We start from the raw sequence: 24116 nt of genomic DNA, 5'->3' as shown, positions 1-24116 counted from the left end.
TGAGGGATGAAGTAGTGAAGGCAGCAGAGGATAAAGTAGGTAAAAAGACGAGGGCTGCTAGAAATCCTTGGGTAACAGAAGAAATATTGAATTTAATTGATGAAAGGAGAAAATATAAAAATGCAGTAAATGAAGCAGGCAAAAAGGAATACAAACGTCTAAAAAATGAGATCGACAGGAAGTGCAAAATGGCTAAGCAGGGATGGCTAGAGGACAAATGTAAGAATGTAGAAGCTTATCTTACTAGGGGTAAGATAGATACTGCCTACAGGAAAATTAAAGGGACCTTTGAAGAGAAGAGAACCATGTGTATGAATATCAAGAGCTCAGATGGCAACCCAGTTCTAAACAAAGAAGGGAAGGCAGAAAGATGGAAGGAGTATACAGAAGGTTTATACAAGGGCGATGTGCTTGAGGACAATATTATGGAAATGGAAAAGGATGTAGATGAAGTCGAAATGGGAGGTAAGATACTGCGTGAAGAGTTTGACAGAGCACTGAAAGACCTGAGTCGAAACAAGGCCCCTGGAGTAGACAACATTCCATTGGAACTACTGATGGCCTTGGGAGAGCCAGTCATGACAAAACTCTACCAGCCGGTGAGCGAGATGAATGAGACAGGCGAAATACCCTCAGACTTCAAGAAGAATATAATAATTCCAATCCCAAAGAAAGCAGGTGCTGCAAGATGTGAAAATTACCGAACTATCAGTGTAATTAGTCACAGCTGCAAAATACTAACGCGAATTCTTTACAGACGAATGGAAAAAATGATAGATGCGGACCTAGGGGAGGATCAGTTTGGATTCCGTCGAAATGTTGGAACACGTGAGGCAATACTGACCTTACGACTTATCTTAGAAGAAAGATTAAGAAAAGGCAAACCTACGTTTCTAGCATTTGTAGACTTAGAGAAAGCTTTTGACAATGTTGACTGGAATACTCTCTTTCAAATTCTGAAGGTGGCAGGGGTAAAATACAGGGAGCGAAAGGCTATTTACAATTTGTACGGAAACCAGATGGCAGTTATTAGAGTCGAGGGGCATGAAAGGGAAGCAGTGGTTAGGAAAGGAGTGAGACAGGGTTGTAGCCTCTCCCCGATATTATTCAATCTGTATATTGAGCAAGCAGTAAAGGAAACAAAAGAAAAATTTGGAGTAGGTATTAAAATTCATGGAGAGGAAGTAAAAACTTTGAGGTTCGCCGATGACGTAATTCTGTCAGAGATGGCAAAGGACTTGGAAGAGCAGTTGAACGGAATGGACAGTGTCTTGAAAAAGAGGATATAAGATGAACATCAACAAAAGCAAAACGAGGATAATGGAATGTAGTCAAATTAAATCGGGTGATGCTGAGGGAATTAGATTAGGAAATGAGACACTTAAAGTAGTAAAGGAGTTTTGCTATTTAGGAAGTAAAATAACTGATGATGGTCGAAGTAGAGAGGATATAAAATGTAGACTGGCAATGGCAAGGAAAGCGTTTCTGAAGAAGAGAAATTTGTTAACATCGAATATAGATTTATGTATCAGGAAGTCGTTTCTGAAAGTATTTGTTTAGAGTGTAGCCATGTATGGAAGTGAAACATGGACGATAACTAGTTTGGACAAGAAGAGAATAGAAGCTTTCGAACTGTGGTGCTACAGAAGAATGCTGAAGATTAGATGGGTATATCACGTAACTAATGAGGAGGTATTGAATAGGATTGGGGAGAAGAGAAGTTTGTGGCACAACTTGACTAGAAGAAGAGATCGGTTAGTAGGACATGTTTTGAGGCATCAAGGGTTCACAAATTTAGCATTGGAGGGCAGCGTGGAGGGTAAAAATCATAGAGGGAGACCAAGAGATGAATACACTAAGCAGGTTCAGAAGGATGTAGGTTGCAGTAGGTACTGGGAGATGAAGCGGCTTGCACAGGATAGAGTAGCATGGAGAGCTGCATCAAACCAGTCTCAGGACTGAAGACAACAACAACAACATATAATTTCAATGCTCTGTACACTGACGAATGATGTTTCTGGATGTGGGTTCCTACTAAAAGTATTATGTACTCACTCCCCTTTACAAGTCCTAGACTTTGTAATGGGAATTCCTGAACACCCCATATGAACTGTGTGTACAAACATTAATGCTGCTAACTGCAGCCCAAGATCTTAAGTCTTACAATTGGTGACACATGATATCTTACTTTTTTTCCGACTCAATTAATCTCTAGTCTCTCTTTCAGCACTGACACGATGTAGAAACTTATCGTCAGTGTAATACTATTAATTTAATTAAATTAAAAACTCTGTGCAAAATGCTAGCACGTACAGGCACAAATAACTGATATACTCACAACAATTTCTTCTTTAATGCAGATCTGTTCAGTTTCTGGATGCTGGTAGGTTAATATCTGCAGAGTAAGAAAACACAGTGAATCCACACAGATTCATATCGACAGAAAAAATTTTGTTAGTTACAAATTTCTGAACATAATACCCCATACTTTGAGGAAGCCCTACAACAACTGTCAGCTTTCCAATATGAGGCTAATACTATATCCTGGTTTTCCGTCTCCCTACAACACATCCTGTGAAGAAACTACTGTGCTGTTTAAACACTGAAATCCAAATTGCTGTATTTTATTTGTTATTGACTCCACATTTTGAAGAAGAATTGTTCTACTTAAATACACTCCAATTTTACACATTGTTGTCTGCATGATTAGAGTGTGTGTGTGTGTGTGTGTGTGTGTGTGTGTGTGTGTGTGTGTGTTTATTGAAAACATGGGCTGGAATAAGAATGCCAATATGATTTAGGATGGTTGCTACTCACCACATAGCCACTGCTATCTCTGGGCACTGTGGCCCAATAATGCTAGCAGATGACAGTGGCCATATGTGTGTATGTGTGTGGGACTTTGTCCATGACTCACTCCACTATGCTTTCACTGATCAGATCAAGTGACTTCGGCTTCCCATTCCCATTCAGGTGTACACTCTGCTTCACAAAAAATGCCCCATATTTGTATTTCCACTAACATCAGTGCAGTGTGCCTAAAGTCTGATAAGACACTGGTAAGAAGAATGGAATAACTGTGTAGTAACATTAATTTCTGCTACATCAATAAACTGTTTTCTGCATATAGTTAACTTTTACAAATACTAAACTAACTGAAGTTGCATACATCTAAGACATATTACCTGAACATATGACACCTTTTCTCTGCAGTGGTACAAATATTGTACTGAAACTTACGCAGAAACTCAAACCCAGGCCCACACTTTGTGTGTGCAATTCTTTCAGTAGCTGAGCCCTCAAAGTATGGAACAAATTAACAATATGTTTTGCTATAGAATTTATTGTGACTACATTTTGTGTTGTAATTTGTTTTATAATGTACATTAACATGACCATTTAACTGAGGGACATAAAGGAGATCATAAATGTATAATTTCACAGATATAAAAATATAACTAATGAGAGGCAACACTATTTAACAAAAGAATGACTTTTACTGTAAATACCAGCTACATTTACTCATCAAGAAATGAGAAATGAAATCCAGCTCAAATTACAATAAAGAAATGTATCTGTTGACCCATTGTGGAATATGGATAGTTAGTGGTCAAATATTTCCCAAGGAAAAAATCACCAAACAGCCATGTGTTTCGGGCAGTTATTTTATTTAGACAACCAGTTTCAGCATTTCAGTAATTACTTCTTCAGACCTCTATGCACTCCATGTACAGACAATCAAATATATCTATCCTTGCATACTGTGGTCATCAATATCTGAATCATATGAATTCATCTTCTGAGTCTTTACTTTGAAGACTTGACAAGAAGTCTTTGAATGAAGTGAACACTCAAGAGACAAATTCATGGAATCCAGATATTGATGGCTCCAGTATTCAAGGTTCACTACATATGGTTGTACATGGAGCGCACAAGAGGCTGAAAATGGAATTACTGAGATGCCAGAACTGGTTGTCTAAATAAAATTACTATTCAAAATATGCAGCAGTTTGGCAATTTTCCTTAGTAAGTAAAGGAATGTTGAGCATAAAATGCATAATGGGAGGGATCTTCATGGAGAATTGCATAATTTATATCAGCTGCAAAGACCATGAGACAAATTCTTTGAATATACACAGATGACCAGAAATACTTATGACTAGCTCATCAATGAATTAAAGAAGAGTGCTTCCTATGTGAACACAAACTTTTAACAGCTGATGAATGCAATACTTTTCCCACAAAGTGTCTGTGGTATAGAAGTATCTGGCTAGTAATCTGAGTCATCGTGGGTTCCGGTTTCGGACCTGCCTACTTATTGTAATTTAACTGACTCAACTACAATCCTATCACCTGTTCTGTGCATATTAAGTTTTATCTATACTTTTTACACTGCTTCTCAAAGTTTATTTTTTAGGTACTGCCAAAGTAGTTGATTTTTAGGCGTATAGGCATCTATCCCAGGTATATCACACACATTAAATTCCTTATAAAATACATTGACCAATCATGAAATTTTACTGATACTTTATTGTTAGGAACGTAATTCATCAGCAATCAACGTTAAAGTCAAGTGTTTTAATTAATATAAATAGTCTGCATACATAAATCACACTTTTTTTTTAATGAAAGGTCAAACGTTTTGTGGTATGATTTCTGTAAAAGTATTAAATACAAGAGATAGAGAAACATGCAACGCATGTCATTGGCTGCACTCTATTTCAAGCAACATTCACAGGTGCCTCAAATGTTCCTCTAACCTTATTTTATTGCATTTAAACAAATCATTTTACAAAACATTTGACCAATTTCTTTTTCATTTTTTTAATTTTTATTCTTATTTCCAAGTTTTATTTAGAAAGCTTGATCTTACTGACACCACATTTGCCTTCCTAGCATCTTGTTGTTGTTGTGGTCTTCAGTCCTGAGACTGGTTTGATGCAGCTCTCCATGCTACTCTATTCCTAGCATCTTATGTTCCTGAAACATCCTAAATTTAGTATTTGATTTGAAGGAAGTATTTTTGACATATAAGTACCATATCCATGTATCATTTTATCTGTAAAATAGCTAGACCTTGAAGAGATGAACTTTTTGACACTTCATTTGCCTAGCTGGCAGTAGCTGTTCGTGAAATATTCTAATTTTCCCTCAACTCACTAAGTTTTTGTTAATTACCATAATTACTTTCAAGTAATTCAATATTTGTTTGCAAAACTAGGTCTCACACTGGTCAGTTTGATACCCCATTTTGGCCATTTCTTGATCTCTGTTTGGCTGTGAAAATTTGGATAAAAACCCATTGAGTAATTTATAGGCATTCTTGTATTAGCTCTGCTCAAACATCTGACCAAACTATTTCAAGTTTTAATCATATGACAAAACACATCCTCTTCACTGTCGCGCAAAACCTAGTTTTGATATCTCGAACTGTTTATGAGATACGACAAATTTTCGATGACATTGTGCAGGGAAAGAACTGGGCACACCACGTGCTGCCCATCCAGCAGATAGATAGAGTGAAAGGAGATATCAATTTTCTGTCCATTTTAAATGCAATTTCAATTTGTTGTCTACATTTCACACAGTAAATGCAGTCTACATAATGTGTTTTTACCTCTGCAAATGCTTAAAAATTTCAAGATGTCATTTATTTAGATTCATGCAGCACAGTAACTATGATGAATAACAAAAAGGCATTCAATTCCTTTGTGAATGAAGAAAATGTGCTGTAAGATTTAAAAGAATCAAATTATTTCATCAAACAGATTTCTTAAAAGTGGATGATAAGTATTTCATAGCATCCATTCTGGCGCTTCGTCAAGGAGACTCAGAGCTGTCACTCTCCCTGTGACAAGATTCAGTCACATTTGCATTAAAACAATGTGACTTGTAGCAGACAACTAGTATTGCCACAGACATCACCAACCTAGTGTATTTCCGTAGCTGTACTGGCAGTTGTGCTTTGTCACCTGAAGTGGTCACGTGCTGTCAATTGGTTCTGTTGCTCACAGCGGACATAGACTATAGGGCGTGAACAGTGTCAGATGTCGAGTGATCTCTGTGAAGGACACACAGAAGCCACATGCTCCTGAGAGACAACATTTTCTACACCTGATGAGAATATGAAAGAGGCCTCATTGTGGGACTCCACTTGGCCAGCTAGTGGAATCATGCAAGATCCAGATTTGTGGCAGTATTCAGATGTGACAGTGGTCTGACGTTTGACTGCATGAGAATGTGTGGGCAGGCATACTTGTTTGTTTGTCAGCGAGGTCATCAGTCCCATCGGGTTAGGGACAGATGGGGGAAGGAAGTTAGCCATGCCCTTTCAAGAACCATCCCTGAATTTGCCTGAAGTGATTTAGGGTAATCACAGAAAACCTAAATGAGGATGACAGGCGTACTTGCCGTCACAGGCGTACTTGCCGTCACAGTTTTGGTCGACCACATCTGACTACCACAAGGGAGGATCACTGTATTGTCCACTACGCATAATGTAACCCCTTGACATCTGCAACTGCCATCTGAAAACAATTAATGGATCCTTGCAGCACTCTATGTCATGCAACATCATTGGTCGGAGGCTACCATAAGCAGGACAAAGGAATTACTGTCCCACACATAGGCTACCATCTGTACAGTTGGCATGAACAGGAAGCACAGGCTGCTGACAAATAAATTTCTGCAGTGTTCGGCAATGAATCACAGATATGCACTGCCCCAGATCACCATTGGTGGCGAGTACTGCCACAAAGAGGTTCCAATCTACCAATGTTTTGCAAAGGCACTGTGGTGCTGGAGTCATGGTGTGGGAAGCCATTAAGTACGACTTCAGGTAATGGCTGGTAGTGATTGAGAGAACTCTTGAGACCACAACAGCACATCACAGTCATCCCGCATTGACATGTATTCTTCTCATGTGGCAGTATCAAGGTGCCATTTTTACACAACAATACTCATTCATACAGGGAATGTGTTTCTATAGCTGTACGCATCATGTAGAGATGCTCCTGTGGTCAGCAAGTTCCCCAGTTTGTCCCAAAAAGAATGTGTGTGGGATCAGCTTGGACTTTGTTACAGCCCCAGAAAGCAAGATATCAAGGACCATGTATGAGGGTTGTTCAAAATGTAAGGTAACTTTTCAAATTGCGTGAGCAACATACATTTGATCATCTCTCTCTCTCTCTCTCTCTCTCTCTCTCTCTCTCTCTCTCTCTCCCTCTCCCTCCCTCCCTCCCTCTCTTTTCTTCACATGTCCCAAATATATGTTCACATTTTCAAGTGTATACAGCACACTTCGTTTGTTTTTGACAGATAGAAAGGTTAGATGTGTTTTAGTGTGTTCGGTGATTTCCAACTTTTATAAAAAAGAAAAGAAATAAAAGGAGCAAAGAATTTGCATCAAATTTTGTGTGAAAAATGGAATGAAGCGCTCTAAAACACTTGAATTGTTGACAGTGGCATACAGTGAGTCTGCTCTAAGTAAAAAATATTGTAAACAAGTGGTACAAGTTCTTACAAGATGGCCGAGAAGATGCCAATGATGAACGTTGCTCTGGACGCTCCAGCACATCAACAACAGATGATAATGTCAAAGCTATGAAGAAAATTGTTTTGGAAAATTGTCAAATTACCATAAAAGAAGTTGCTGAGGATGTTGGCATACCGGTCAGCTCTTGTTATGCAATTCTTTTTTATTTTTTATGTTTTTGGCATGAGATGTGTGTCAGCGAAGTTTGTTCCAAAACTTCTCAATTTTAATCAGAAGAACCGTCGCACGAGCATTTGCTCAAAAGAGTCATACCTGGTGACGAAACATGGATTTATGGTTATAAGGTCAAAACCAAAGCCCTGTCATCCCAATGGAAGCATCCTGGAGAGCAAAGACCGAGAAAAGCATGCTCAGTTTGATCAAATATCAAAGCTTTGCTCACTGTTTTTTTATTTTTTTTTTTTAAATTACCATGGCGTAGCGCATCATGAATTTTTGCCTCAAGGTTGTACGGTCAATAAGGAGTATTACCTGGATGTTATGTGTCATTTGCGAGAAGCAATAAGTAAAAAACATCCGGAATTGTGGAAAACAATTCCTGGCTTTTGCATCACGATAATGCACCTGTTCATTCATCATTGCTTGTGAGATATTTTTTTGGCCAAAAACAACATGATAATCATGCTTCAGTCACCATATTCACCAGATTTGGCCCCCTGAAACTTTTTACTGTTCCCAAAACTGAAGAGACCAACAAAAGGATGAAGATTTTCAACGATTGAGGGAATAAAAACTGCATCACTAGAAGTACTCAAGGCAGCACCAAAAAGCTCTTATGGGAAGTGCATCAAAGATTGGAAGAGGTGTTGGCACAAGTGTATTGTATATGAGGGGGATTACTATGAAGGGGAAAACATGAATATTACTGAATAAATAAATATTTTTCATAAAAATGTAAAGTCACCTTACTGTTGAACACACCTCATACAATAGTTGTACATCAGTTAAATGGCACCCATCCCACCTAAAACATTACATGCATCAAGGCCAGAGGGTATTCAGTATCACACCAACAAGTGGGCTCCTAATCCCAAGTACACCACAGAGGCTGTAATTCGTGAAATTTTATTTCACTTCCTCCTCCTCTTCTGGGTGCTTGACTTTTTTTGTCAGTCAGTGTATTATTCTACCCTTCATGAACTCTATAATTGAGCTGTGACACCAATGACATTTTATTTATTATGTCTGCCAGTGAATGTATTTTTTACTCAGCAGTAAACTGTGTACTGTTTTGAAACTTACTGGAGGATTAAAAATGGTTCAAATGGCTCTGAGCACTATGGGACTCAACTGCTGTGGTCATTAGTCCCCTAGAACTTAGAACTACTTAAACCTAACTAACCTAAGGGCATTACACACATCCATGCCCGAGGCAGGATTCGAACCTGCGACCGTAGCAGTCGCACGGTTCCTGACTGCGCGCCTAGAACCGCGAGATCACCGCGGCCGGCCACTGGAGGATTAAAACTACATGCTGCCATGGTGCTCAAACTTGGAACCTGGTCCTTTGCGAGTAATACTCTTACCTACTGAGCATGCTGGGCATGGCTAATGATCTACCCTCACTGCTTGACAATTACTACGAGTACTTCTGTAAAATTAGCAAGCAAAAGAGATACTGGCAGAATTTTAGTTGAGAGGGCAGGTCACAAATTGTGTCTGGATAGCTCATTTGATTTTGGCATTGCCCATGAAAGTCAAGTCTCCAGCCCAGTATCCCTGATCAATACTTTCTGGTTTACCTTTCTCTTTAATCATAAACTGTTACAGGTGAGCACATTCCTAAAATTTTGGAGACTAGCATGTATACATGCAAACCTCCTTTCCCCAGACAGAACTCTCAATAATTTCTTAGGATCTATGAACATTGCTCCTCAACCATTTCCAACCCAGTTTTTCTCCCAACATCATATATTGAGACAACGACGACGACGACGACCACCACCACCACCACCACCACCACCACCACCACCACCACCTCCTCCTCCTCCTCCTCATCATCATCATCATTTTCCAACTCCAGTTTTGCAGGTTTGGTGTACAAGCACTCACCATCTTCTCCTGTCTTCATACATCTTCTGTTCCATGACAGCTTCCCATTTCTGTCCTTCCTCCTCTTCCCCATGATCTTCTTCCTACGAGGTCCATATTGAAATACTTTTTGGCAGGTCTTTCTCAATTATGTGCCCATACCATTTATGCCTGTGTATGTTTATGACACTGGTAACAGAAACCTCAATACCAGCTACTTTTCTACTCATCTCATTCCTTATTTTGTCCTTTCTAGTTGTTTGATTCATGGTTCTAATAAATCTCATTTCTATCTCCTGAATTCTGAGGTCTTTGTTTAGTAGGGAAATTGGAAATTTGTGGTAAGGTCTTACGGGACCAAACTGCTGAGGTCATCGGTCTCTGAGCTTACACACTACTTAACCTAACTTACGCCACGACACACACGCCCAAGCTTGAGGGAGTTCTTGAAAAAACAGACAGTGGGGTGGGGGGGTGGGGGGGGGGGGGGCAAGCAGACTGTGACAAGATGCCTCAGACCGCATGGCTTCCCTGTGCAGCTCGTTTAGTAGGGTACATGTTTCTAAACCATATGTAAGGATTGGTACAAAATAGGTGTGGTACATGGTTGCTTTTGCTTTTCGTGGCATTTTATCATTCCAGAGAAGATTGACTGTAAAAACTGAACTGGATGCTTTCCGTGTCCTGCTGAGTACTTCCCACTTAATCATACTGTCTTTCGAGATCATGCTTCCTAGATACTTGAAATGGGAAACAGGTTCTACTTTGACTTGTTATTAATACAACTGAAATCTCCAAAATTATTAGGTAGATATTACAACTGTGCTGCAATCATTCTTAACAGCAACACAGGAACAGACAGATCTTAAGTACAAGAATGGAAAAGATACCATGGTCAATAATAAAGGGTGAAGATGAGCTAAATTAATATTGAATGTTACAGCTTAAGTAATAGGACAAAGGAAGCCATGTGGCTGTGTGAATAATATAATGGAATGTCCTTGTTGAAATATAATTAACAGAAAGATTAAATGTGTGTAGTGTAACAGGTTGTTCCACCTATTCCTCATAATCACATGAAAGATGTTCACATATACATAAAAAAAACCTTGTAAATAAAATAGAAACTTCCACATGGGAAAAATGTATTAAAAACAAAGATTCCAAGACTTACCAAGTGGGAAAGCGCCGGCAGACAGGCACATGAACAAAACACACAAACACACACACAGAATTACTAGCTTTCGCAACCGATGGTTGCTTCTTCAGGAAGGAGAGGGAAAGACGAAAGGATGTGGGTTTTAAGGGAGAGGGTAAGGAGTCATTCCAATCCTTAGATAGTTAGCATGTAGAGAATTTTTACTGTGCACATGCAGGGTTTGTCAATGTTCAGAACCGAAACAAGACACATGAGTGCTCATGATCATCATCTGGGTGACAGACAGAGAGTGAAGTTGTTAGTTCAGTTCCACCATCCGAAGCCATCTCTCTCTCTCTCTCTCTCTCTCTCTCTCTCTCTCTCTCTCTCTCTCTCTCACTCTCTCTCTCTGTGTGTGTGTGTGTGTGTGTGTGCGTGTGTGTGCGTGTGTGTGTGTGTGTGTGTGTGTGTGTGTGTGTGTGTCTCTCTCTCTCTCTCTCTTTTTTTTTCTAAGACCAACAAAATCATCAATACTATATGAATAAAACCAGAATCACAAACTGAGAGAATAACTTAGAACAAGCTTGTCATGTTAATAGTAATGCTGGCAATCAGAAAGCTCCAGATACATACACACAACTGGCCAAGGGACGCACCTCATTTTCCTCCCACCCTACACCGCAAGAGTATCTCGCCAGCTAACAGGGCATCTGCATCGCTCACCATGTGGCCTCGAAACCGTATAATTCTAGATGGCCAAATCTGACACATTTATCTTGGTATCTTTGTCTGAATCCAATGATGATACTAATTTTCTCATTCAGAAATACACGGTGCAGTCACATTAATGTGATCATCGCTACCTTTCAAAGTCAATGTGCAATAACCACTCACTGATACCAGCACTAGCAGGGGAGGGTGTATAGTGCATGTCAGAGGGGGCATGAGAAATGGTGAGGGGGATGCAGAAAACAGTGTAATAGTTGTCACAATGCAGAAACGGAGTAGTTTATCTGATGTCCTAAAGGGTGCGATCATTGGATTTCACGACAAGAGTGACACATTTACAAAATGGATAAATCTGTAAACTGTTCGCATGCTGCCATGGTTAAAGAATATTTCACGACAAGGGTGACACATTTACAAAATGGATAAATCTGTAAACTGTTCGCATGCTGCCATGGTTAAAGAATACCGTGCATGGCAAAATGGCACTATCCGATGCCGGTGCCAAGACAACTGTGGCGCACCACAGACCACAGATGACAGATGAAAAGGGCCAACAATAGCTGCAGAGATGTGTATTAGCAAATACGAGGGCTATCCACAAAGTACATTACGTTTTTGTTTGTGTCCGTTAGGGGCGGGGCTAGAGTGGACATCTTTGTGTCATAGCATTCCGCCGCTCAGTCGGCATCCTGCCGTGCTAGTGAGAGGTTCGTGCTGTACTCTGTTGAGTTACTGTGACAGTTTGAAATGTCAGCGTTAATTGAAAATGCCGCGAAGTGTGAAGTGCGTGCTGTAATAAGGTTTCTGGCTGCAAAAAACTGTACACCGATAGAAATCTATTGGCAGCTTTGTGAAGTGTATTGGGACAACATAATCACAGAAGGTGGAGTGCATCAATGGGTCATAAAATTTAAAAATGGCCGAACTAACGTTCACGACGAAGAGCGAAGTGGAAGACCCAGTATAGTGACTGCCGAACTTGTCGAAAAAGTCAATGCCGTGGTCCGTGAAAACCGTAATTTCACAATAACGGAACTCTCTATGAGTTTTCCACAAATTTCACTAAGTTTGTTGCACGAAATCATTACCGAAAAGCTTGGTTACCACAGGTTTTGTGCAAGATGGATACCAAAAATCTTGACAGAGACTCACAAAAATCAGCGAATGGCTGCAGAGTTAACGTTTTTGGACACTTACGAGAAAGATGGCAACTCATTACTGTTGTGATAGTGCCACGACATTTAACAGTGCCGCCACGACAGTACGCACAAACGGCGATAGAGGCGCTCCGCAAATCAGATGAGCGCGGGAGCGCCACCTAGCTACGAACGGCACCGGCCGCATGTCACGGCACAGCAGTCGAATACGAGAGACTGAGTTGTAATCATGTGATCAGCTATTGTTTCTAAGAGAGAGTGTGAAAATCCACGCAATTATTGTGATTAAAGGTTATAACACTTTTTGGCGACGAGGTCGGGATATTTTCACCGCATTGTGGATTTGCGTGTTCGTGACGGGGCAGACATGGAACAGCTTATGCAAGCGCTCATTGAACAACAAACACAGCTGACGGCAGCGATTCAGGCGTTGTCGACGTCACTTACTCATCGTCTGTCTTCCTCTTCTCCGCCTCCATTCCCTCCTTACGACGAGGCCGCTGAAGACTGGGAGAATTATGAGAAGCGTTTGCGGCAACACTTCTTGGCTTTCGGCGTTGTCGACGCTCCTATGTGTAAGTCGTTATTTCTATCTTGGATTTCCCCTCGGGTCTATCAGCTGCTATCTCAGTTAGCCCCTCTGCGGGAACCAGCCTCCCTGTCCTTCCAAGAAATGTGTGACTTATTGTCTGCCTATTATCGAACAAACACCCACGTCGTTGCCGCCCGCGTGGCGTTCTACCGGTGTCGTAAACAGCCCCATCAATCTTACCGGGCTTGGGCGGCGGAACTACATGGCCTGAGTAGGAAATGTCAGTTTGTCACGGACACTCATCACGAGTCTTATGCGGATTCAATGGTTAGGGATGCTATTCTACGGCTTGCTCCTGATAAAGAAGTTCGGCAACGTGCCCTACAACTGCCAAACCCATCGTTGTCGGAAGTTCTAAGCATCGCTCAATCCTTTGAAGTGTCTCACGCTGCTGGCGCGCAAATAGACGCGTGGTGTGATGTAGGCGCTGTACAGTCAACTCTCGACAAGGACAATTTGCCTGTTGCACAGGAGAACGAAGATGTGGCGGCGGTTCACTCGCGTAAACAACGTCGCGTTGGGCCGCAACACTCGCAGCGAAACCAGCAACCACAGAAGCTGGTTCGTTCCGCGCTTCCTTCTTGCCCCCGTTGTTTCGTACAGCACGACAGGGCAGCGTGTCCAAAACGTTGGGCCACGTGTAATTCATGTAGGAAAAAAGGCCACATTGCTTCTGTGTGTCAGTCCCATAAAGTTCCTGTCGACGAGGACGAGGCGTCGGACATGGATGTTCACTGTGTGCTTTCTCAAACAAATAAGTTGTTTGTTACTGTTCGTGTTCTGAATAAAGACATCCGCATGCAAGTGGACACTGGCTCTGCAGTAACTCTCATTAATTCTCGCACGTATTTGGCGTTGGGCTCCCCTCCTTTGTCTCCAGTTACGCGCAATCTGAGGACTTATAATCAGCAGAAAATTCCTATCGTGGGCCAGTTTGATGCTTCCACTGCCTACAAGTCTGTTGTTCGGCCCCTCACGTTTTATGTGGTGGATCATGCGGGCACTGAAAACCTGTTCGGTTATGATGCTTTCCAGTTGTTTGGGTTCTCCATTGATGATGATGTGCACCTCATATCTGAGGACATTCCGTATCAACAGCTTGATGGATTGTGTTGTGAATTTTCGTCCGTGTTCTCTGCTGGTCTGGGTTGTGCCAAGGATTTTGCAGCCCACATTACTCTTAAACCTACGGCTCGCCCTAAGTTTTTCCGGGCACGCCCTATTCCAGTGGCGTTGCGTGCACCTGTCAAGGCTGAGCTAGACAGGTTAACAGCTTCAGGGATTCTCCTTCCGGTTACCTCCAGCGAATGGGCATCGCCGATCGTGGTGGTTTCTAAACCAAACGGGAGTCTGCGATTGTGTGGTGACTTTAAAGCCACTGTCAACGCTCAGAGCGTCATTGACACTTATCCTCTTCCTCGTCCTGAGGAGTTGTTTACCAAGCTCGTTGGGGGCCAGTTCTTTTCCAAACTTGACTTATCGGAGGCGTACCATCAGTTGCCGTTGGACGCTCCTTCCAAGGAATTTCTCGTTATCAACACTCCTTGTGGGTTGTATCAGTACCAGCGATTACCATTTGGCGTCGCTAGCGCACCGGCCATTTTTCAGCGGTTTTTGGAACAGCTCACGGCTTCCGTTCCCGGCTGCATAAACTATCTGGATGACATTGTTGTCACGGGAGCCTCCACTGCGGAGCACCTTCGTAATTTACGTTCACTGTTTCGGGTTTTGCATTCGGCTGGGTTGAGGTGCAATCTGGACAAGTCACAGTTCTTCCAACCCTCCATTGAGTATCTTGGTTTCCAGTTGTCCCGTGAGGGCATACGCCCTCTCCGTGAGCACGTTGCGGCCATTAACGCTCTACCCCGGCCGTCTACGGTCAAAGAACTTCAGGCGTTTCTAGGCAAGATTGCTTATTATCACAAATTCATTCCATCCGCAGCAGCGGTAGCTTATCCTCTGCATCAGCTGTTACGCAAAAACGTCCCCTTCTGTTGGTCCGACGGGTGTGAGCAAGCTTTTGTCCGCCTGAAGGCTCATTTGCAGTCGGCGCCTTGTCTTGCCACATACCGTCCGGGTCAGCACTTGGTTCTGGCGACTGACGCGTCACAGTATGGCCTAGGGGCTGTTCTCGCCCATCGGTATGAGGATGGGTCGGAACGACCTATTGCCTATGCTTCCAAGACCCTCAACGAGGCGCAACGGCGTTACTCTCAAATCGAAAAGGAGGCGCTCGCTATCATTTATGCTCTAAAAAAGTTCAGCGTTTTTTTGTATGGTTCTAAGTTTCACCTCATCACCGACCACAAACCGCTGGTCTCTCTGTTCAGCCCCTCGGCGTCACTTCCGGATAAGGCAGCTCACCGCCTGCAACGTTGGGCCTTATACTTGTCTCGTTTTCATTATGAGATTCACTATCGCCCAACGGCCCAGCACGCAAACGCGGATGCATTGTCGCGATTGCCGATGGGCCCCGACCCTGTTTTCGATCGCGATGAACTCCTCTGTTTCCACATTGATGAGGAAGAACGTCGTGCAGTCGAGGGCTTTCCACTTACAGGTTCGCAGGTCGCGTCAGCTACTGCGCGGGACCCGGTCCTGCGTCGGGTGATCGGTTTTGTTCAACGAGGTTGGCCAGACAGGACCGGGGGCCGGGCATCGGATCCCCTTCGCAACTACCATGCCTTGCGCCTTCGTCTGTCTGTTCGTGATGGTGTTGTTCTTCTGGCCACGGATGGCGCATCTCCACGGGTCGTGGTGCCAGCCTCTCTTCGCAAAGATGTTCTCAAACTATTGCACGGAGGCCATTGGGGTATTTCTCGAACTAAGTCCCTGGCCCGCAGGCACTTTTATTGGCCCGGCATTGATTCGGACATCGCCCATATGGTTGCTGCATGTGGCCAGTGTGCTCAACAACTGGCGGCACCTCGTACAATGCCCTCTCCGTGGCCTGATCCAGCTCAGCCATGGGAACGGGTGCACGCCGACTTTGCTGGCCCCTTCCTCGGTACTTATTGGCTACTGTTGATTGACGCCTTCTCGAAGTTTCCATTTGTTGTTAGATGTCCGTCGCCCACCACTGCGGCGACGACGCTGGCTTTGTCCAAAATCTTTGCGCTAGAAGGTCTTCCATCCACGATCGTCACGGACAATGGCCCTCAGTTCTCTTCGCAGGCCTTCCGTGATTTTTGTACTGGACAAGGGATTCATCATGTTACCGCACCTCCCTTCCATCCGCAATCGAATGGGGAGGTCGAGCGCCTTGTCCGCACTTTCAAATGCCAGATGAAAAAATTCCTTAGTGATTTTTCCACAGATGACGCCCTGCTGCAATTTCTGAGTTCTTATCGCTTCACGCCTCTGGGTGATCGCAGCCCTGCTGAACTCTTACATGGCCGCCAACCGCGCACTCTACTGCACCTGCTTCACCCTGTCAAGCCTTGTACTGTGTCCCCTAGTGCGGGAAAATACTCGGTGGGCGCCGACGTGTGGGCACGAGGGTATGGATCTCGCCCTAAATGGATTCCAGGGGTGGTCAAGGCTCTTTGTGGCCGCCGGCTTTGTGAAATCCGTACTGGCGACGGCACGGTTGTTCGCCATTACGACCAGATGCGCCCACGAGTGGTGGCCACGCCTGTGCCACCGCCCCATCCTTCGCCTCCACCAGCTCGAGACGCCAGTCCTGTCGCTGCTGCCGATCTACCGTCCGTGTTGATGCAGCCGCCGTCGCTGCCGCTTCCAAGTACTCCGGAACCGGCCCCAGTCGCCACGCCGCCTTCTCCGGGACCCATCTCGCTGGAGCACACTCCCAGGTCAATGACACCTATGGATGCTGCTCCGGAGTTTTCACCCATCATCTCATCCAGGAGGCACGTTCCTCGCACGAGCTTCCGTCCTGGACATTTTCGACCATACTCCCGTGTCTCTGCGCGGGATCTCCTCGGGGCCTCACAAGAGGCCATGGATGTCTCTGCGCTGTCCATGTCTCCAAGGAAGTGAGTGTTTATTTTTTTCAAGGGGGGAAAAGTGTTGTGATAGTGCCACGACATTTAACAGTGCCGCCACGACAGTACGCACAAACGGCGATAGAGGTGCTCCGCAAATCAGATGAGCGCGGGAGCGCCACCTAGCTACGAACGGCACCGGCCGCATGTCACGGCACAGCAGTCGAATACGAGAGACTGAGTTGTAATCATGTGATCAGCTATTGTTTCTAAGAGAGAGTGTGAAAATCCACGCAATTATTGTGATTAAAGGTTATAACAATTACTCAATCGCATCGTTACTGGTGACGAAACATGGGTTAAGCATGTGAACTGCGAGACAAAATTGCAGTCAATGCAGTGGGGGGCATACAAATTCCCCCCAAAAACCCAAGAAATGCATGCAGACGATGCCGGCAAGGAAGGTGATGGTGACTGTCTTTTGGGACAGAAAAGGTGTGATTTTTGTGGATTTCCTGGAAAGACGCACTACAATAAACTCTCAAAGGTATTGCCAAACTCTGCACAACCTCAGAAGAGCAATACAAAACAAGCGCAGGGGAAAGTTGGGCACAAAGATCTTGCTGATTCACAACAATGCCTGGGCCCACACGGCAAATGCCACTTGTGAAGTTCTCGAATCTTTTAAGTGGGAGTTGTTTCCTCATTCGCCGTACAGTCCCGACCTGGCACTGAGCGACTTCCACTTATTCCCAGCAATGAAGAAGAGGTTGGCTATGCAGCATTTTGATGATGACGCACAGCTTCAAGAAGAGGTAACCAAATGGTTGAAGGCGCAGGCAGCCGTATTTTACGCCGAAGGAATTTCCGAGCTCGTCCATCGCTACGATAAGTGCCTTAATTTAAATGGCAACTATGTAGAAAAGTAGTATTTAAGTGTGGCTTTCATCTGTATACAGGGTGTTACAAAAAGGTACAGTCAAACTTTCAGGAAACATTCCTCACACAAAGAAAGAGAATATGTTATGAGGACATGTGACCGGAAACGCTTACTTTCCATGTTAGAGCTCATTTTCCTACTTCTCTTCAAATCACATTAACCATGGAATGGAAACACACAGCAACAGAATGTACCAGCGTGACTTCAAACACTTTGTTACAGGAAATGTTCAAAATGCCCTCCATTAGTGATGATACATGCATCCACCCTTCGTCGCATGGAATCCCTGATGCGCTGGAGAATGGTGTATTGTATCACAGCCGTCCACAATACGAGCACGAAGAGTCTCTACATTTGGTGCCAGGGTTGCGTAGACAAGAGCTTTCAAATGCCCCCATAAATGAAAGCCAAGAGGGTTGAGGTCAGGAGAGCGTGGAGACCATGGAATTGGTCCACCTCTACCAATCCGTCGGTCACCGAACCTGTTGTTGAAAAGCATACGAACACTTAGACTGAAATGTGCAGTAGCTCCATCGCTCATGAACCACATGTTGTGTCATACTTGTAAAGGCACATGTTCTAGCAGCACAGGTAGAGTATCCCGTATGAAATCATGATAACGTGCTCCATTGAGCATAGGTGGAAGAACAAACTAAAATGTGCTCTAACATGGAAATTAAGCATTTCCGGACACATGTCCACATAACAGTTTTCCTTTATTTGTGTGTGAGGAATGTTTCCTGAAAGTTTGGCTGTACCTTTTTGTAACATCGTGTATAGTAAAAAAAATTTCCATTACTTTATTTTTAATTCCAAAACGTAATGTACTTTGTGGATAGCCCTCGTAGATGTGGAACTACTGAGTGACTGACCACCCAGACTAACCGAGGGGCTAACAACATTGTGTCCTCAACAACCATTCAGCGAACATTGCTGTGTATGGACCTCTGCAGCAGATGCCTGGGTCATGCGTCCATGCTTACTGCTGTCCATTGCCAACAAAGGCTGAAATCTACATTCCAGTACAGCAACTGGACGTCTACTGAGTGGCAGCATGTGGACTTTCCAGATGAATCATATTACATGTTCCAATGGACTGATGCTCATTGGCATGTATGGCCCTGCAACATTCGTTGTCAGGCCAGAGGAGGGAGAATTATGGTCTGCGAAATGTTTTCATGGCATACCCTTGGTGATCTCATCATTCTGGAAGGCACAATGGATTAACACAAGTATGCACCTATCCTTGAGGACCGTGTGCACCACTGCATGCAGTTCCCCCCACCCCCCTTCCCCTGAGCAAGATGCCATCTACCAGCTGGACAATGTAATGTCACACATAGTTCGCAGTGTACGTGCATAGGTTGAAGACCACCAAACTCCCCGGTTTTGAACCTAGTCGAGAATCTGTATGACCACTTCGATCAGGCTGTTCGTGACATGGATCCTCAACCGAGAAACCTAGCAGAGATGGCACAGCACTGGAATCGGCGTGTCTCCACAGCCCTGTCACTGCCTATCAGAACTGCACTGATTATCGTCCTCCATGTCTGCACTGCAAAAGGTGGCTCTCCCAGTGTGCGCATGCACGTGTACGCACACACTCTCTCAAACTTCTCCGGACACAATTCCCATAATTATCAATGAGTAGATTTGTCATTAGTACTCTTTACATAAGCATCTGCTTCTACCTATATTGTGTTAACATGACTTGTGCAACATCTCTGAAGAATCTCCTAAATGGGATTTACTGAACATAACATGTGGATAAAATCAATTAAACTGAGTCACTGATACTTCTGTCTTTCTACTTAGCCTCAGATCAACCCGTAAACTCACCTCAAAGAAGCTTATGTACATAGCATTCATGTGTGTAGTCATATTTCACCGACTAGTATTTCTACCAAATTCTTCCCATAAATAACAGAGCTACTAAGAATTGACCTATCATTCTTGTGTAGCTGTTCCATGTGAATAAAGTGGCTCACAACTTATCAATTTGATTATTTTCTTTCTTACGCATAAGCTCTACATACAGATACCAGTTTTTATTTAAGTGGATTTTTTTTTCATTTGTCATAATTGTTGTACAAAAAGAATAAAGCTACAATGAGTATTTTGATTACTATCACTTACTGGTTCTTCTTTGCTGTCTATTATGCTGCACAGTGTGACTGCCTCTTTCTCCCATGTGGATTCCTGTAAGGAGAGAACACGCCATAAAATTTAGCAAAAGCAGAGGGAAGACCAAAAGTCAGCAGAAAGGATAGTCACTCAATCACATTCTCTCTCTCTCATTCATGCTCACATTGAATGGAATGGACAGTGTCTTGAAAGGAGGATATAAGATGAACATCAACAAAAGCAAAACGAGGATAATGGAATGTAGTCGAATTAAATCAGGTGATAATGAGGGAATTATATTAGGAAATGAGACAATTAAAGTAGTAAAGGAGTTTTGGTATTTGGGGAGCAAAATAACTGATGGTGGTCAAAGCAGAGGGGACATAAAATGTATACTGGCAATGGCAAGGAAAGCGCTTCTGAAGAAGAGAAATTTGTTAACATCGAGTATTGATTTAAGTGTCAGGAAGTCTTTTCTGAAAGTATTTGTATGGGGTGTAGCCATGTATGGAAGATAGTTTGGACAAGAAGAGAATAGAACCTTTTGAAATGTGATGCTACAGAAGAATGCTGAAGATTAGATGGGTAGATCACACAACTAATGAGGAGGTACTGAATAGAACTGGGAAGAAGAGGGATTTGTGGCCCAACTCGACTGGAAGAAGGCATTGGTTGGTAGGACACATTCTGAGGCATCAAGGGATCATCAGTTTAGCACTTGAGTGAAGTGCAGAGGGTAAAAATCATAGAGGGAGCTGGAGGCATGAATATACTAAACAGATTCAGAAGAATGTCATTTGCAGTAGTCACTTAGAGATGAAGAAGCTTGCACAGGATAGAGTAGCATGAGGGCTGCATCAAATACTACTACTACTCAACTTCATTACAAGAAAAACCAGTTACTTTCAAAAAAGGCACTGCTCCTCTTATACAACTCAACTGCTGTGTTTACATGATACAACGAACAAAGCATTTACTTTAAACAGACCCTTACCAGCTGTCAGTATACTGGAAAAGTCAAATTCCATTTACTACATACCTTAGACTTATGTAGAATTAAGATCAGCTTGTTCCACTAGTCTGATAAAGTGCAAAAGGGATGGCAAATGAAGAATTGTCACTAGAATACTGGTATCTTTTTTATGACAGTTAAGGTCCAGTGATGTTGATACGGACATACTCAAATGCTTAAGTATGTGAGGTGAAAGTACTTAGCATGACTGTAATGTGCCATGTTGTTCTTTTGTGATGGCAAGCACTGCACTGGCAGACAAATGCCTTGGAATCCATCTCAATATTTGGCCAAATAATCGCCATTGCTATTAATTGTACATTAACCCAAAATTCTGGAGAGAAGCCATACTGAAAGGAAATTGCCTGGTGGAGGAAATCTGCTGTAACAAACAATTGTGCTTGTGATGTGGACACATTGCGGTACCGCACTACCTTTGAGACTGGTGTTTGAACATGTGGGAGCTGTAAACATTACAATGCTGTGAGGAACACCTTCAGTTAGTGGTCTCCTTCTTGAGTGACATCTAAATGCTAAGAAGTCAAGTGCCTTCACAATGGCATTAATATGAGACAGATCATTTGTTGATCCATTCTGTTCACCATCATTTTGAACATCTGAAGTGAACTGTGTGATGAAGAGCCCGCAAACGTTGTGGTGATGTCTCATTTGGCCTCTAATGGAAGGTGAATACGAATGGTTTATGGTCAGTATTAATCATGAAATACCTACCTTCATTCATGTACCAGTACTTTTTGATGTGAGCCACAGGACTTTCGTAGCTTGCTGTGACACACTGATCAAACTGTTTGCAATGGTGACAATGTTTTAGTGAAGAAGGCCAGGGATTGCCACTCATGTCACATACAGATCCAATGGCAGTCAATGATGTACCTATTAAAATAGAGAGAGGTGTGTCTGGAGGAGGATGAAGTAAAAATGCAGCCTCAGCAACAGTATAGCCTTTTAGATATGCACTGAGATGTGCTCCCAAGAAGGCACAATTGCACATAAATCACCGATAAACATTTATCTAGCACCAGAAACAGCATAATTCATGTGTTGTTGTTGGTTGTGTACAGATTCCACTTGGGTGTTGGCCATTTGAAGTTTAATGACACAAATAATATTTTATTGAATTGAACTTTTAATTAAAATGAACATCACAAAGATAAAACGACATAATATTATGTGGTTTTTTGGTTTTTGGAAAGATGATCAATACCTGCTGACTCTCTTTACCAAGTCAGAATTAATGAAATGACCAAGGCATGTAAGCTTGATGCAAGCAAATGTTATTACCACCATCTCAAATGTCTGGTGTAATCAATAATTATTATGTCACTTTCCTCTTTTCTATATCACTGATACTCCATTTCAGGTATCACAAACTGTGTGCTATTAACTAAAATTTGCATTAAGGAAGCTTTATATTCTGAGATTTATATTCTATCACGCATGGGAGGAAGTGAGTGAGTTCATGTCTGTGTGTGCACAGGAGCACAAGGGAACGGATGGATGCAGGGGAGGAACAAGGAACAAATAGAAAGTGCATAACAGAAGATTTAAAAACACAGAAATGTATCTAAAACAGAACTATGTTGTTTCCTTTTATGTTACCGGAGAGAGAAAAAGGATTTAGACAAGGATGTTAAGAGAATAAAGAATTTGTAATGAAACAGGCAATTCAAAAGGGAATTATTTAACAAGTTTTGAGAAGAATGACAGATAAAGAAACGGAATTAAGAGGGAGGGAGGTTTAATACAAATATGACTTATTACCTGGAAATACATAATGTTATGGTACGACACACATAGCACGGTTGGGGGTGGGAGGGGTGTTGGGGAGGAGCAGGAAATTATAAGTCTACAAAAGAAAAAAATAATAATATTACTCAATTATACTGGTATTGAAACCACTGTTTCGGTGGGTGCTATGCTGATCGGTGTGCTCTGATTCCTAAACAACTCAGAGGAGTGGGTGTGTGTGTGAGGGGGGGCGGGGGGGGGGGGGGGGTCTTAATTGTGGAGTGTATGGAGATGTGAGTGGATCACACATCGAATTAAGCACTAGAATATTTGTAGCAATTTCAACCAATACATGTACCTGCATGAATTACTATCTGGGAAAAAACACCTGTGAGGGTAACAGTCTCCAAGGCTGACAGTGGAAGCTCAAGAAAATCTGAGGCACAAATTTCAACAAAACTTGACATACCGTACATCACGATTATCACCCTTCGACTGTGATTGCTAACAGATAATTTGTACAGTTGTATATTTGAAATTTCTGAATACTAAGATATAGTTTAGTTACAGTATGTATTAATATTCACTCACAAATTATTAACAGTTAATTTTGCAATTACATATGACAACAGTTTATGAATGTTTAACAGTAGGATTTTCAGCCCCATTGTTTTAAAATTATTCAGTCTGCAGAAAAATCAAAACTTTTTCTGCTAAAAACATATCTGTTCCTTATAAATTTTGTGTAAGAAACAAATGACGTTTACTGCTGTGGGTCTACTAAGCTTCGCCCAAAAATAACTGCAGGCACAAAATTGTTGAAAAATTGTCACAGTCGATTTTTACCCAATTTTGAAATGATGCCTGGAAATGATGAATAGTATGGTGCCAAATTTTAAAGGGGTGTCTAGTTCCAATTTTAAGTAATCATAAGCTTTGCCAAAATTAGAGTAGAGCTTGGATGAAAACTTTTAGCCCTCTATTGAATGTGTTGTCAAACTGGTTTGTTTTCTATCTTGAGATAAAAGTTTGCACAGCTTAGTACAGTATATAGGGAACATCTGAGCAAAATTTCTATCAGTTTCAACTTGGTCAGATGGTAATCACAGATCTGTTAGGTGTTGATGACACAACATGTAGTCCTC

The 24116-nt window shown here is 42.5% G+C and overlaps 1 long non-coding RNA gene across 1 annotated transcript in view; it reads right to left on the bottom strand.

Moving 5' to 3' along the window:
* The window catches only part of LOC126291996 (uncharacterized), a 30871-nt gene that overhangs the window by 5609 nt on the left and 1146 nt on the right, over positions 1-24116 (bottom strand). Inside the window, exons 2-3 of the long non-coding RNA XR_007551971.1 lie at positions 20223-20285; positions 2339-2395 (exon numbers count right to left, since the gene is read on the bottom strand). This is a non-coding gene — a long non-coding RNA (uncharacterized LOC126291996). The remainder of the gene's footprint in view (positions 1-2338; positions 2396-20222; positions 20286-24116) is intronic.

This window comes from Schistocerca gregaria, chromosome 9, assembly GCF_023897955.1.
Source record: "Schistocerca gregaria isolate iqSchGreg1 chromosome 9, iqSchGreg1.2, whole genome shotgun sequence".
Classification (NCBI taxonomy): Eukaryota; Metazoa; Arthropoda; class Insecta; order Orthoptera; family Acrididae; genus Schistocerca; species Schistocerca gregaria.
The sequence above is the reverse complement of the archived record's forward strand: the minus strand, read 5'-3'. Positions and strand labels throughout refer to the sequence as shown.